Source organism: Achroia grisella, unplaced genomic scaffold, assembly GCF_030625045.1.
Source record: "Achroia grisella isolate CSIRO2021 unplaced genomic scaffold, CSIRO_AGI_Agris_v1 utg719, whole genome shotgun sequence".
Taxonomy (NCBI): domain Eukaryota; kingdom Metazoa; phylum Arthropoda; class Insecta; order Lepidoptera; family Pyralidae; genus Achroia; species Achroia grisella.
In genome coordinates, this window is record NW_026713002.1 from 1394881 (window position 1) to 1412217 (window position 17337).

Here is a 17337-nt window from a genome sequence, read left to right on the forward strand (position 1 = left end):
ATCTAAACAAATTTAGATGAAACTAGCTGTCTCGGCAAACGTTGTTTTGCCTTAAAATAAAATAAAAATTTAGGGGTGGACTACCCCTAACATTTAGGGGGATAAAAATAGATGTTGGCCGATTCTCAGACCTACTCAATACGCTCACAAAATTTCATGAGAATCGGTCAAGCCGTTTCGGAGGAGTATGGGAACGAAAACTGTGACACGAGAATTTTATATATAAGATTTAACAGACAGGATGATCTAGTCCTGGGAATAGAATCCCAGGTAAAATTCAAAAAACGGCTCGTTTTTTATTGTTTTCACAATCTCTAACTTCAGTAGCAAACAACAATTTCCGTTTGTCAGGCGATAACTTTGGACATAAATATTGTTTTTTATATAATGCCGTTTTTAAAGGATTTAAGTTTGTGTAAATGAATAATTTATATATTTCATCGTTCTATACTCGATCTAAATATACATATATCAGATTGGTAACTTAAATGTTCTTTAATATATTATTAACACTATACACACATATATATATAACACATTATAAAAATGGTGAAAGTAATATTTTTTGTGGCGACTGTACTTCTAGCATTTTAATTTTTTCGTGCTTAAATATATTATTAACAAATTAAAAAAAGGTATAAAAATTATGAAAATAAATGTAATAATTTTCATCTAATATTTTTGTCTGGCGACTGTACTTGTAGCATTTTTCTTTTTTGCATGACGTCCTTCGATTTTCCTTGCAGACGTATTTTTGGGTGAAACGCCCGGGGCGCGGGGCGCGGGGCAACGGGGGGTTATAAAAATTTTTATATCACCGCGTCTGCGTGGAGATGAGTGAAAAAATTTTTGAATCGATAGTACGTCTGGGATGGGAAAATTTTATAGACATTCACGTGTACCTTGAGTGTAAAATTCTAGAACGATGCCCCGCGCGCCGCCATTATAATTTATAACCTACACGCACTGACAAGTGTCAATAAATTGGCGCCAAATCACCGCATGAGCACAGGTCACTTAAAATCCAAAGAAAATAACTATTGTTTTATTCAGATTCAAATCCAAAATATCTTTATTCACGTAGCTCTATTACAGACTCCAATGATATGTCAAATCTACCGTCAGTTAGGAATTATTCCTATTTCGAGATGAGAAGAACTGACAAGAAATATTATTCTCAAAATTGTTTTATTACAATAATTATATATTTTGTATTTACTTTTTCTAGGTTTAGGTAATATGCAAATAATCTATATCTATATCTACATATAAATAAAATTGTAATATGGAAATAACCATGTTTTATTACATGTATATGAATATAAACACTGTAGGTACATACATCAAAGTAACATTTTTTACAATTTTTGTCTGTCTGTCTGTCGGTCTGTTTGTTCCGGCTAATTTTTGAAATGGCTGGACCGATTTTGACAGCACTTTTTTTTGGTAGATAACTTATGTAATAATGAGTAACTTAGGCTACTATTATTAAAAAAAAATTAGAAAAATATAGTTAATTTACACGCGGACGAAGTCGCGGGAAAATATAGTAATAAATATAATTTAATAACTATTAACCCAGCCAAGGGTAATCTGAGGTATTGTTAATACTCGAGAGTGTTGATGAACGAAACACTGACATTATTCCAATCATATTTCGCTAGGTATAGGTACATAATATTAAACCAATATGGCGGAAAGTGAGCCTCACTACACTTTCATTATTTCGCTACTTACACATTTCGCAAGGTATATTTTAATCCAAAATGGCCAGAAGCCTTCATGTCTTGGTTTATTTTGGTAATTTATTATCTATCACCGAAAAGTTACTCAGAAATATAATTTGACGCACAAACTTTTATTTGGAGCTGGTCATTCGAGCAATGACCTTTCGTTCTAGCCGGGGCAGTAACGACCCAAAGGGCACGACGCTTTTTAAAGTTCAAAACAGGTACCAACTAATAATACATACACTTTTATGGAAATTTACCAAAAACTAACAATAGCGATATCTATTTCATTGTAACGTATTATTTATTGTACCTATTTCCACCACTCCACAATTCCTCTCAGTCACTCTAAGGTTGACTGAAAGAAATCCCACTTTTGGTATAAATCCGCCATTGTACGCCTTTATTCTTTAAGTTAATTAAATATAGTGTCCTTTCATTTAATTTTATTGTACAGTAAAGTATTACAAACAAACATACAAAGGAATTACTTGCATGAAGTAGGTAGCTTTACATTAGATATTGATAAAGGGGGCGCATGTCCCTCTTCCTTCTCCGTAAATAAGTTCTCCGTAAATAATATCAGACAGAGCAAAAGTCTACGGTCCTTAAGAATCGGCACCAGCCCTATAAACCCCATTGAACCAACATTGAATAGAATAGAATAGAAATAGAATAGAATAGAATAGAAAATCATTTATTCAAATAAACTTACATTGAAGCACTTTTGAATAGTCATAACATTTTTTTTTAATCTACCGCTCGTTCGGAAAGCTGTCTCATCACAAGAAGAACGAGCAAGAAACTTGCGTGTTGCTCTTTTAAATAATTTATTAATCTATACTATATAATATAATATCCATAGAATACATTTATTAATCTATAATGCGTCTAAAAATAAAATCGTTTGCATAGTTTCATATAAAAATTGTTATAAGTGATACGAACTGGCATAGCGGACAAAACCTTCGAAAATAAATTCATATTCGAAGGTATTGTCAGCATATGCCAGTTTTCTTGATGACCAAATAATACATAAGCCAGTATATTTAAAGCAATAGGCAGAAAATGCATCTGCCAGTCCATATAAATTATTTTGGTTATTCTCCTCAAATCTCAAACCGATGGTCTTTGTATCCTTCAAATATCTTCAAGTAGGTATACAAACATTTAATTGTAAATATCAAAAAAATATATTTATTTCTATAACATAAAAAAATAAATGTTGTTCCAAGAGACGCAAACAGGAAACCTATATCAAAGGCAAAATGTTTTTTAAATTTAAATATTTACTCAAAAAGATAATAAAAAAATTGAAAAATCCAAATTTGATCATTGAAATTTCTAATGAAAATTCTAATTTATAGCGTCCACTTTTTTTTTGTATATTTAAATACATATGTAGTCTTTCTTGCGAAGGGCAAAGACGTAACGCTATACTACCAAGATAGCTATAATTTATATGTAGCTAAAGTATGTATATATATATTATATTCTTAATGCACTTGCGCGGCATAGCTAGTAGTGAGCGCACTAGGCAACTATAAATATAATGTTGAAATGTCCAAAATTTGAAATTAATAATTTAATATTGAATAAATTATATAATGTTTTATTATTATTATAATAAAATACACAACAATAATAAATATAGGCCATATATGTACCTATATATATACATATATTTCTCTATATAAATATTATATATTACACAAAATACAAATAATAAAATACATATTTTCTTTTTTAATATGTTTTCTCTTTATTTTAGCAACTATCACTTTATTGACAGTATAATGAATGAAAATAATATAGATGCTCGTAGAGACGTTTATTATTGAAAGGCGCAGTGACAGAAGTAATAATAAAGCAATTGTATAAAAAGTACTCTCATATCTTAAATATATGTAACTCAAAGGTGACTGACATAGTGATCTATCAACGCACAGCCCAAACCACTGGACGGATCGGGCTGAAATTTGGCATGCAGGCAGGTGTTATGACGTAAGCATCCGCTAAGAAAGGATTTTGATTAATTCTACCCCCAATAGGGGATGAAAGTTTGTATGGAACTTTGTTAATTTTAAACCGATACAGCTGATACTTTGCATAAAGCTACTATGATGTAGGCATTCTCTAAGAAAGGATTTTGATAAATTCCATCCCTAAGTGGATAAATTAGTGCGAGGGAAGCCGCAGGCAAAAGCTAGTTTTAAATATGATTAAAGGAATATAAAAACTGCCAGTGACTCTCATTGTCCACTGCCCACCTTCATGAACGAGGACTACTGGTGTGGTGTATCGGCGCTACCGTGGCAGATTGCCGTCTTCAGTGCCGTGATCACATAGACAATATCGTTGTATTGGTTTTTAAATATTATATGTATGTTAGTCTATAAGGTATTTATAATATGGGCCTAGTTGCCTAAAATAAATGAATAAATAAAAATAAAAAAAAATTTTAGGTCTAACAAGAGAGAGATTAGTGGTGGTCTCAGGAGTATCTGAGTAAAATTACGTGGGGATGCAAGCCCACTTAGATTATTTTAGCAATCTGTCCTCTAGCATAGTACTGGCTGTAGTTTCATTTAGTTTAACAGAATGACGGTGTAATAACCCCAGCTGTCCCTCCATTATGACGTCAGCGATAGCTTTCTTTGCATAAAGTCGTTGTGTGGTTTCCATTTTACGAAGATCCGCAGCACACGCCATTGCCCAATGATAATATTCATCTTTCTCGTTATTTCCTCTCTCACAAGTTGAATTTATAAGTTTCCCGCCATTTAAGCATTCATGTGCAAAATTCGCAAATGGTTCGTCTATTCTTAACTTTTTAGTGGAATGTTTATTTATTATTGATGGGACTCGCCGACTATTTTCCTGGAAAAAAGAAAAAGTAACAAATTTGAAATCTTCCTTCCTTTTTTTTAATCTAAATTTATTTTGGTAATTTAGATTAATCCTTCTTGTTTTTTTATTTGATTGTAAAAGAACAGCGTTTTGTATTATTTTTTTGTTTTATTTATCTATTTTATAGGAAAGGCAAAGAGTCTAAGCCCATACAACCAGACAGTACAGCAGCTAGAATTGTTGTTAACGGCAGATTTGAATATTTTTTTGTAAACCCAACTGGTATAGCAAACACACTGAAGACCCACCTGATGCTAAGTGTTTGTCACCAGTATATACATGAACAGCACTTTGAATGGACGTAATGGAATCAACACACACGTATGGGTTGCCATTTCTAAGGACTAAGGTGTCACGCCTCATTCAACCCGAAACACAATCCTTACTAAACTTATAACTGCGAAAGTAACTCTGTCTGTCTTACTTTCACGTCAAAGTTACTGAACCGATTTAAATGCAATTTAGTACACAGATAGTCTAGACCCTGAGAAAGAACATTTTTAATGCGAAAATGTTTTAAAATGGTTATATTCTTGGATATTTGTCATTTTTGAACCTAGAACGATAAAACTTTTTTCTTTGACTTTTTTGGTTAGATTATTAAATATTTTATGCTATTCAAGGTAACTATTCCACGCAAACGAAGTCGCAGGTACAGCTAGTTTACTTTGAGTATAACTATAATTGTAATACATAAAGCTCATGCAGACTCACAGATAGGTACAGATACAGATATGTAATTCTGAACTACATTTATCTAAAAGAGCACCACGCAAGTTTAATTTTCGTTCTTCTTGTGATAACTCTGCGTTCCGTGTGAAAAGTGCTTGTATTAAGTTTAGTTGTATAACGATTATTTCTATTTCTATTGCGTATAGGTTGTGGTCTTGGAACATAGAATACGGACACTTGACTCACACAGCGCCATGTAGGACCAATCTAAGCAGAGCTTGTATTATTGATACACAATCACTGATAGAAATACTTTAACATTTTTTTTTAAATCTTAATATTAATATTATAAACGCGAAAGTTTGTGAGTATGGATGGATGTTTCTTACTCTTTCACGCAAACTACTAAACGGATTTTGATGAAACTTTACGGTTATATTAAGCTATTACATCAGAATAACATATAGGCACAGCTAGTATACACATCTATATATATAAATAAAATTGGAGTGTCTGTTTGTAATATTGAAATAATCGATTTTTTCTAAATGCATATGAATATAAATATGGTACATACACCAAAATAACATTTTTCACAATTTTTGTCTGTCTGTCTATTTGTTCCGGCTAATCTCTGAAATGGCTGGACCGATTTTGACGGGACTTTTTTTTTTATTTATATAACTTTAATGCACACACTTTTGGCGGACTTAACACCATGCGGTATTTTGTACCAATCAACCATAGGTAGTACAGAGAAAAATTGTTCACGGTGCAAAAATAATCATAACAAAAAAAATTAAGGCATAAAAAGTGATATAATAATATTTATACTACTACATTTATCATAATATATATACATACATACATATGCATAAAGGAATATATAATATGATATACAAATACATACACAACTATATGAATACATACCAAACAATCTGACAGTAAAACCACAGAGAGTAAAAAGAAAAATATAAGGTAAAGAGAAACGAGAGGAAAAAAAAAACAAACTTACGCATTTAGATAGTAGTCCCACAGTTTACGTTTAAAAGAAAATCTACTCGTGGCGGCATAATCCATGAAAAAAAAATACCTACGACCACCGGAAGGAATAAGGCGCTGTGCTAACTCGCTTGACCATCGAGAATGACATTTCGTCAAAACCGTCACATTGAGAAAAAGAAAAGAAATATAAACTTACACTACAAGTTCCTTCGACCTCGCTATTTGCTTTAAAAACTCGAGTATCAGCCGCTATTGCGTCCAACGAAACGTCTTGGTCATTTAAAAAACTCATTTCCTCGAAATACCACAGCGATGGTATATAATTTGTATTGGTATTACCAAAATTTTTCGATTCATTGTATCTCTTCAATTCCTTTCGATAGTTCGTCCTTAGAATATTGAATTTCCTTTTCACATCCTCTTTGGTTGAGTCAGGATACAGTTCTTTGTATTTAGTCAATAGTAAATCGTAGGCTGCACGTGTTCCATAAAGCCGGCAAATCGCGGTACAAGTGGATGCAATCGATAATGAATTCTCTTTCCTTGGTTTTGAGTGTGTTTATGGTATTCGCCATTTTGTGCACACGCGACCGGGTAGGTTGTGATGATTGGACTAAAAATATTGCGCAATCAACAAACAGTACAGCCGGCAGAATGTCGCGAATCAAATTGCGTAATAATTATCACTTATTATTCGCCACACAATAATATTGAACAATATTTTTATACAGACCAAAACTTTAATATAAATATAAATACACCAAAATAACATTTTTACAATTTTTGTGTGTCTGTCTGTTTGTTTGTTCCGGCTAATATCTGAAATGGCTGGATCGATTTTGACGGGTCTTTTTTTAGCAGGTAGCTGATGTAATAATGAGTAACTTTGGCTACTTTTATTTTAGAAAAATAAAGTTAAATTCCACGCGGACGAAGTCGCGAGTACAGCTAGTCTACAATAAACAGTGTAAGATGGAAGGGGATGATTAGTAATTTGGACTGTTGACCCCATTGCTAGCAATGTACCACGTCAGATTGATCTCCACACGGTTCTCCTTAGAATCCATTCAGATAAATTCCTGGTGAATTTGTCACGATGGGCTAACTGACCTGACCTCATGCACATCTTATCATCCTCCACTGGTGCCCCGCCAGCGTAAACCGTTAGCGCAGGCGAGTGCACCATTCCATTATCATCCATAAAAAAAACAGGTTGGGCTAACTTACCTGACCTCGTGCTTATCTTATCCTCCACTGGTGTTCCGACAGCGTATACCCTTGGAGCGGGCGGGTACACCATTCCATTGTCATCCAAAAAAATCACGAAGGTTTTATGTCAATTCAAAGTATCTATTACTACACAACGGCAATTTCATACTTTAACCCCTATTACAGCAAACTATGACATACTAGTTGTGCCCGCGGTTTACCCGCTTGAAAATAGCCTATATGTTATTTTGATGTATAAGCTATATTACAGTAAAGTTTCATCAAATTATTCTGTAGATTTTGCGTGAAAGAGTAACAAACATCCATCCATCCGCACAAACTTTCGCGTTTATCTATATACATATATAAAAATGAATTGCTGTTCGTTAGTCTCGCTAAAACTCGAGAACGGCTGAAACGATTTGGCTAATTTTGGTCTTGAACTATTCGTGGAAGTCCAGGCAAGGTTTAAACGGTGATAAAATACGAAGAAATTGCATGTAAAATAGTAATAACAACAATTTGATTTTCCCATACAAACTACTGATACCTGTCAAACAGGGTGCGTTCAGAAATTTATTGCGTAACTAAACTTCAAAATCTTTGACGTATTTAATTTTGTGGCGAAACGGAGTTCGGGGTGTCAGCTAGTAATATTAATAAAATATCAGTCAATATTTCTTACAATCAATTCCAAACTGTGTACGGATTATGTTAATCTGCAAAGTTGGATAAGCAGATAATAATCCAATAATTTAGAAACTTGTAGCTAAATTATTAACATCTTAATTTTATATTGAAATTTTTGTTAATACTACATCCGGCTGTCTGGTAAAATAGATTAAGGCGGTATTACATTATCTTTTATCATTATAACATACTAGCGCCCCTCCCGGCTTCGCACGGATACATAAAATCTTTAAATATGCTGGTGGTTACTCTATTCTCCCAAGTTTAAATTTAAAAATTAATCTGTATTATTGTAAACATGTACAACATTAATTTGAATACGAGCTGAGTTTCTTGTCAGTTCTTCTCATCTCAAAATCATTCCGAACTGACGGTAGAGTTGACATATCATAAGTGTCTGTAATAGACTTACATGAATAAAGTTATTTTGACCTTTTTTTAATTTCTCGGATTGTTGTAATAGACTTACATGAATAAAGTTATTTTGACTTTTTTTTTTAATTTCTCGGATTGTTGTAATAGACTTACATGAATAAAGTAATTTTGACTTTTTTTTTTAATTTCTCGGATTGTTGTAAGAGACTTACATGAATACAATTATTTTGACTTTTTTTTTTAATTTCTCGGATTGTTGTAATAGACTTACATGAATAAAGATATTTTGATTTTTTTTTTAATTTCTCGTATTGTTGTTAACTGGCGTATATTATACATATAAACCTTCCTATAGGGGGTAAGGGGGTTGTATGAATGGGGTTATTAGTCCACATTACTGGACTAATTACGCCATTGCTAGCAATGTACCTTATCAGGTTGACCTCTACACGGTTCCCCCTGGATATCATGTATCATGATAAATTCCTTGTCAATTTGCCACGATAGGTCTACTAACCTGACCTCATGTTCATTTTATCATCATCTACTGGTGCTCCGCCAAAGTTAGCCGTTAGCGCAGGCGGGTACAGCATCCCATTATCATACATAAGAAAAAAATCCTTCCTTTTGACTAACTTTATCTATTGCTGAAAACTACATTAAAATCCGTTGCATAATATATAAAAGATATAAACAAACAGACAGCGACGGCGACTTTGTTTTATTCTACGTAACGTATTATATTGGTATTATAAATTGTTAGTAATAGAGTCACTATTCACATTACTAACAATCTCCTCCCCCATAGCATATCACATACAGAATCACATACAGCATATCAAATACAGAATCCACATGGATTGAACTATGTGTCGAGGTTTTCTATAGAGATTATAGTATGGGATTTTTCTAGAAGGATACCCATATAAAGGTTTCGTTTGGTTCGACAACGCCTACGTGACACCCCTGGTGTTTCAGTCGTTCGTAGCTATAATAACTGTTTACCGTTTACCACAAGGTGGACCGTATTGAGGCGTCCGCTAATAGTACCAACCTCGGCTTTTGACATCGTAATTCCGATGACATCGCTTGTGTAGAATAAATTCTCAAATGTATGCATCTTAAATTTTGTTAATGTAATATCCTCCTAACTTTATTATGAAGTGTTGGCATAGATAAAATAATATTATATTTTTTGTGGCAACAAAAATAATTTAAAAGTTCAGCACACGGAAACGTGTAGATTAAAAAAATAATGCCTCGTATATAAGTGTGCTGGCTTTGTGATGTGTAGTTCTCAATTTGATATTAATTCTTATAATTTTTTGTATATTTTTAATAATTACCATAATATTACTATTTGTAGTCAATAACATCTATTTATAGAAAAGTTTATAAATATACACTACCTTTTTTAACTATTAACCGTTATTTATTATAGCTATTTTTGAGATCGCATCGAAATGTTGAATCGCAGTATAGACAATTAAATGCTCTATTAGCAATAGACAGTTAAATTGTAGTCTACAAGTTACCAGTAATAAAAATAAACAAGTTTTTATATACCAGACTCTCGTCTCTACGACCAAGAGAGGTTTCTATAATAATGTTTGTGTGATACTGCGATACCAATGGTTTTAGCACGATATATTTGCAAGCTATTACTTCCATTTATTCATTTTGAAGTCTGTGTAGATTTGAGCAAACCCGTATCACTTAAAATAAAACAAAATAAACTTAAAACAATTTTTCTGTGAATTTGTTATTCAAGCTTGTTTTATTTTACATCCATTACAGGTTGGTTACATTCTACTTTTATTTAATCAAAATTTAAAATACTTTCGCCTAGGTGCTCTAGTGATTTAGCACTCCGCCTTGCTTCCGATGGTCGCGGGTTCGATTCCTTGCAGAATACAAATATTTGCGTTGCGTATATTGTATCGGTCTGGGTGTTTTTTGTGTATTTTTATATATTTACAAAAATAAATATCTTCGTATCAGTTGTCGAGTACTCATAACACAAGCTCTGCTTAGCTTAGGTCTAGATGACGCTGTTTGAATTGTCCTGAGATATTATATTATAATGAGTTTGTATAACTCCCTTTTCTGTACCCAAGTAATACATATATAATTCTAGTCGTAAACGCCATCTGCTAGCAATGTCTCTATCTATCAGCTTCTGGGATAACAGCCATGAAGGTATGAATTGACCTTCAGCCGCTCCATAAGTCCCACCACGGGTTTCGAATGCCTTCTGTACTCGAACACATTCGTTGAGGGAAGCTGTAAATTTCAGCTCAGCATTAGAAATTATAATAGATCGGAAACCGTAAAGTTTTTCTTATATTTTTTATATTACATCACATTTTTACTTTGTCATCGTACGGAGAAAGCTTTGAGGAAAGGAAGTCTAAAATTAAATCGATGCATACTAATCTAGTTTATTAGTTCTATTATTAGATTGATAATTTAGACAAACCGGTCCAAATGGGGATATTTCCAGTTGTTTTTAGACACTGTAAAAAGTGTTTACGTGTTGGGAAACCCACAGTCACCCGAGTGCTGCAGATAGATTTATTAAAAAACTGTGTCGCGACTATTAAGCGACATGTACACCTGTAGGTCTGCCGTTCAAGTCCAGCCGCCAATCAAAATTAAACATTTCCGGGAAAATTATTTACTTTTTTTATGTACCAGTGGGCAATTAATAATTTGCACTGAAAATCTGTATTGTGGTATAGTTACACCATATAGGATGGGTCCCTTATATAGACGACGATTACTATCAGGTGATCCGTCAGCTTATTTGTTGTTGATTTTTGCATGCCTAATCCTTCTTAGCGACACTCTAGATTTTGCTCGTTCTTCTTGTCATGACTCTGCGTTCCGAATGAGTGGTAGAATAAAAAATTGTAACTATTCAAAATTGCTTATATTGAGTTTATTTGAACAAAAATTCTATTTTCCGGCTCAGGTTCCAGTGTGTAACCTCACTAAGACATTAAAATCAATGTAGCCATCTACGCGGCCAACAAAAAACTCGACTGGTCTTGTTTTTTTATGCGAGACCGGCAAACCGTACATTTAGTACCGTTGTCCATTTCTAAAAATAGACGGTTACATATTTTGGTGCTATTTTTAGACCGAGTTCATTATCGTATGGCTGGCCGACCACGTAACGACATTACGGCCGCTCGAGGCAATTTCTTGTAGCATCGTAGCCGATTAAGCCTTTTCAAAGTTCGCGTCTAACTGTTCTCCGCTATGGAATGTAACACACGCTAAGGGTCATGGATTTCGCCTGTTTACTGCATACTAGGTTGTCTCGCGGCGCTGCCTGCGGGGAGATTAACCTGACTTATACTGCTTAGACAATATCATAATAGTGAATAATGTAGATAGCCATAGATTATTTTATACTACGACTATAAACAAAATTTAAGTTTGAACATTATTAAGGTTCTATTGTCTATAATATGATGAATGATTGTTTATTGTTTTTTTTTCATAAATGAGTAAAAATATTATCAATCGACACTCCTTCTCAATATACTTCAACTATAGCTTTGTGAAATTTCATAGGTACTCCACCATCCACGCAATTTTCGTAAAAATGGGTACAAAGTTTTTGTTAAGAGATTGAATACTTTTGTTTTTATATTAATACTTTACGACCCAGCAAAGGCTGTAACGGTCATGTAAATTAAAATCGCTAATAAAAATAAAGGTAGATGGTAGAAGGGTCAAAATTTAGGGTTGCATGTACGAGTAAATTGTGTAATGCCGAATCATAAAAAAAGTGATAAGGGTGGTTCACCCTTATCACTTAGGGCTATAAAAAATAGCTTACGTCCTATTCTCAGACCAACTAAATATCAATCAAAAATTTCATAAGAGCCGGTTAAGCCGTTTTGGAGGAGTTTTGTTACAAACACTGATCCGAGAATTTTATATATTAAATAAAAAAATAATCATAAAGTTCTGTTGACGGACCAAAATTTAGTAGTGAATTAAGAATTTGAAAGTTATTAATATAATAGTTATTAATAACTATGAATTTCACAAACTTTCAAAGACACAGACGAAGATTAACTATTAATGTAATCTTTCAATAAATAATCTTTAATAATATATATCATGAAAATGTAAAAACAATGTAATTAGATCACATATTTGTACTCATAATTGCAGAAAAAGAATTTAGATCTTGTATGCAATACACAATAAAATATACACAGTCAGTTGAATAAATAAATAAATTTATTCTAAAAACTTTGTTCCCTGTACTTCACAAATATAGAATTTTAATTAAAAATATATATTACAGTCTATGTACGCACGGCACCTATCTTCTTCGGAATGGTAACGCATGAGGATTCTAGAGCCGTTACATGCTTATGCATGGCACTCTTCATGTATGACTATATATGTAGAACAGCGATGCACCTCAGGTGGCTTAGGAGTTGATCTTCAGCTAATCCATAAGTCCTCTGCGAGTTTGGAGTGCCCTCTGAACTCGCCCCCTATCTTTCGGTAAAATTAGAATAGTTCGATTTCAGTTGGGTCCCCAGACTGAGCACCAGTTATTAAAATAAAACAAGCACGAGCATTGTCTATTTACCGTTCCATAAAACGCCCTCCAATAGTCGGTTCAGCTATAAAATAACGGTCAACAACATTAGAATAGTTAAAAAACTCAGTTGGGTCCCCAGACTGAGCACCACTTATTAAAAAATGACAAGCAAAGGTATTGTCTATTTTCAGTAGTATTTTTCGTAAAGGTTTGTGGATAACTTTAGTGTTTTATTAGCTTTTACGCTTCGATCCCATAACTTCATTATGGCTGGCTTCACTGGCTAGATTCAATACTGGCTGCTAGATGGCGCTTAATTGGTAAACTGTAGATATTTTATTTTATTTTATACAAAATATTTGTTATTTTAAATAAAATGTATCCTATGTTCATTCTAATACCTCCAAGAACATGTGTATAAAATTTCATGATGATCGGTTCAGTAGTTTTTGCGTGAAAGCGTAACAAACATCCCTACTTTCACATTTGTTATATTAGTAAAAATAATGGGAATTTTTAACATTACATAGTACAACGCAAAGTCGCTATCGCTGTCTGTCCGTCCCTATGTATGCTAAAATCATTAAAACTACGCAACGGATTTTGACGCGGTTTTTTTAATAGGTAGTGATTCAAGAGGAAGGTTTCTATGTTTAAAAATATAAAATGTAAATTAAATTTTAAAAATTATTTTCAGTGTACCAAATAAACCATTTTCTTTCTTTCTTTCTTTAATACATGTACACCCCCCGTGCGAAGCCGGGGCCAGTGCCTAGTTTTATTAAAATAGATTTGCGCTTGGTCTTACCTCATCAGGTGGGGAATGATGGCGAACCCGAGGATGTAGCGCGCTTACCTAGAAGAAATCTGTTCACGATAGACTTGTAGAATCCAGAAATTTCTCATGGAACACTCAACCTGGAAGTGTGTGCCACTCTTTAGCAGTCCATATTAAAAATGACGATGCGAATAGGTAGAAATTTCACGACATAAGGATGAAGTCCTTGTGTTCGTCGGGTAGTCTGGCTATAAAAAGGCAAGACTAAATTATGCAGGTCCTTTGCGTTTCTAAACAGATATAACGCCCGCTAAAATTAGCTCACCACCGAATTTTTCTTCCGGTAAAATTCGGCTCGAAAACAAACTGTGTATTATTTTTTTTTAACTGTGGCTACATCGGGGTTTTGGATGATTTTACTAATGTCAAGGTTGGAACAAACACTGCTATAGTCTGTTGTTGCGACATTATTTAATAATCACGAGTTTGTTGAGGATCTAAAAAAAAGGCGAACATTACGACTGCTGTTAATGTATATAGGCAAAGGTATTTTTGACGGTTTTTTTAATTGAGGGTTTTGGGCTATTGTCAGGTGTCGATCTATTGTGCTCACCTTTTTTCAGAGTTCACCTACCTACAACCCATCACCATCAGGGACAAGAATTGAAGAATATTCTTATGAGCAATGGTTCGTTTTTTTGACTGGAATGGCAACACTGACGCGTCTTTTGATGGTCATTGGCAACAGTTTCTTATATACATATGTACATAAACAGTACAGTATATCCTAAGGATAGTGTTCATGTATATAGGCGACGGTTACCACTTACCATCAATCGGCTGTTAGTCGGTTTGCAATTCTAATCACAAAATTAAAAACGACTATTGAAATATGAATTGGATTTGTGAAATCCTTTAGCTTTGCTCTTCCGTCGCATCAAGTAAAAACAATAAAATCCTATTTTGTTTACGTATAACATAGAGTTTTATTAAAAACAATTGTATCTTGTATCTGAGACGAGGCCACGCAAACGAAGGTCGATGGTGTTTTTCGTTGACTGTATCTTTTTTTTTTTCTTATTTTGCAAATCAGCTATTTTAATACGTTTTTTGTTTAAATTTCGCAACGGATTTAGACCGAGCTGAGTTAATTTTATTGTAATTACTATTTTAACAATAATTTATATATTTACATAGTTTTAAATAAATTATCTCGTCTAGAACATTGGACTAATGATCATTTGAGAATTAAAGCGTTAAAAGTACTTTTGTTTTTTGGAAGTATAAATAAGATATTTTTTATACTATGTAGGTGGCAAACAAGCATACGGCCTACCTGATGGTAAGTGGTTACCATAGCCTATGGACGCCTGAAACACCAGGGGTGTTACATGCGCGTTGCTGTATCATTTATCCAAAATTTTAAGTAAAATATTTTCTTAAATAAATGATTGTCCATCAGCACCTGCAATACCAAGGAATTACAGGTGAGTTGACAGGCTCGTTAAGGACGACAAAGCTCTTTTCTAGAATGCCTTCTAGATGTCTTATATGAAGAAGTTATTTTAAATTTGGTTTTGAGCATACGACCCAGTTTTCCATTTCAATATCGATTCACTTCGATGGAAAATTGTACCAGACAAAATTGTTACAGCTTCACCGAACTATAGAGTGCCAGTGCAAATGGCACTAACACGCTGAAGGACTTATGGAGCAGCTGAAGGCCAATTCCAGACTGACGGATACAACTTTAGTTTGAGGATACCGCTAGGGGTTCGAACCTCGACTCAAGCTGTCGTAATTTCGATTCCCGTTCGAATTGGCCGGGGAATCGATTGGAAGGGGCTAAAACTATATTCGTGCATAACCCCCCTCAATTATAAAACACAATATCAATATAATATAGTATAGACGTAACAAATTTGAAGTGTCATGATTAATTCAATACACACTGGAAAATGACTTGACTGAATACATTAAGCAAATAAAATATGACTATTTTTTAAATTTGGTACTTATATAGTAAACAATATTATTTTTTTATTCAGAAAAAATGTTGAATCTCATTTGCAATTTATACATCACTATTAACTACGCAAGCGGTTATGAATAATAAATGTTTAGGGTTCCGCAGTGGTATAGATAAAACAGAATCATAGTAATTGTGAGTAATTGAGCATTTGTTGAAAGAAACGATCACAGTACACCCATGGTCGTTTCGTTTCGTACAGCATCTGGCCGAGGGGGAGGGGGACACACCTTATTTTTCGGACTACTCTCATGCTGTTGGCCACTGCTGGCCTTTACAGCTTCATCGGACGATAGTGGGCGAGTGCAGATGGCACTCCAAACCCGCGGAAAGACTTATGGAGCGGCTGAATGCCAACTCCCGTCTAACGGATACCAAAAAATAAATTTTGAATTGAAGGGGGAGCGGAGGGAAGGGGGGGGTAGACTCAGATTTTTAGGTGTGTGTTGTACACAAACAAACAACGGTATTTTCAAATAATGGTTTATATATTGCTAGATACTCCACCTCGGCTTCTCATGGTTATACATGCACATCTAAACGTTCCTCCTGAATCACTCTATCTATTGCTCAAAACTATATTAAAATCCGTTGCGTAGTTTAAAACATCTAAGTAAACAAATAGTGCAAGCGGAACAGAAATGGAAGTTTTATAGTATGTAAAGGTAAAGCATGCAATTCAGAGAGAGGCAGCTTGATCAATTGCTTCTCAAATTCTCAGTTATTGTAGTTGAAATAAGTACGTATAAAAAATGAAATAATAATAATAATATATAAAATAACAATTTAAAAATAAATGTATATTATTTATTCCCTGAATTTCCCACTGGTATAGTATCCGCGTGTCTTAAATTTATAAAAGTTATGAATTAAAATACTCTGTGTATTTTAATTGATATGACTTTTTTATTAATAAAGGTAGTAATCTAAACCAAGAATGTTAGGGACCTCCGTAACCGTAACCGAAACTATCGAATAACTATCCGTTATAAAAAATATTCGTAACCGTAACCGAATCCGAAATAAAAGTTTCAGATAATATCGGATAGGGGCGGAGCCTAACAGAGACACGTTATGTAACCATTTTATTAGCTATTTGTAATTTACTTTTGAAATTCCTTAAAAAAATAATATCCGAAACTAACTGATAATCCGAAATAATTTCATATCCGCATCCGTATCCGTATTCGGTATAATAGTCATTCCTATATCCGAAACCTATCCGTATCCGAAATTTCATATCCATAACATCCCTGATCTAAACTACAGCATATACAAGAGGAAGGACTTCTACTAAAAAGAGGTAACCTAAACTAACTTCATGTTCTTATCATCATGCGCTACTGGTATCCTGCAAGCGTATAGC

General features: G+C 33.7%; 1 pseudogene; it reads right to left on the reverse strand.

Moving 5' to 3' along the window:
- Positions 1-4026: 4026 nt before the first annotated feature.
- Positions 4027-9118, reverse strand: LOC131850238 (uncharacterized; annotated as a pseudogene).
- Positions 9119-17337: the final 8219 nt, after the last annotated feature.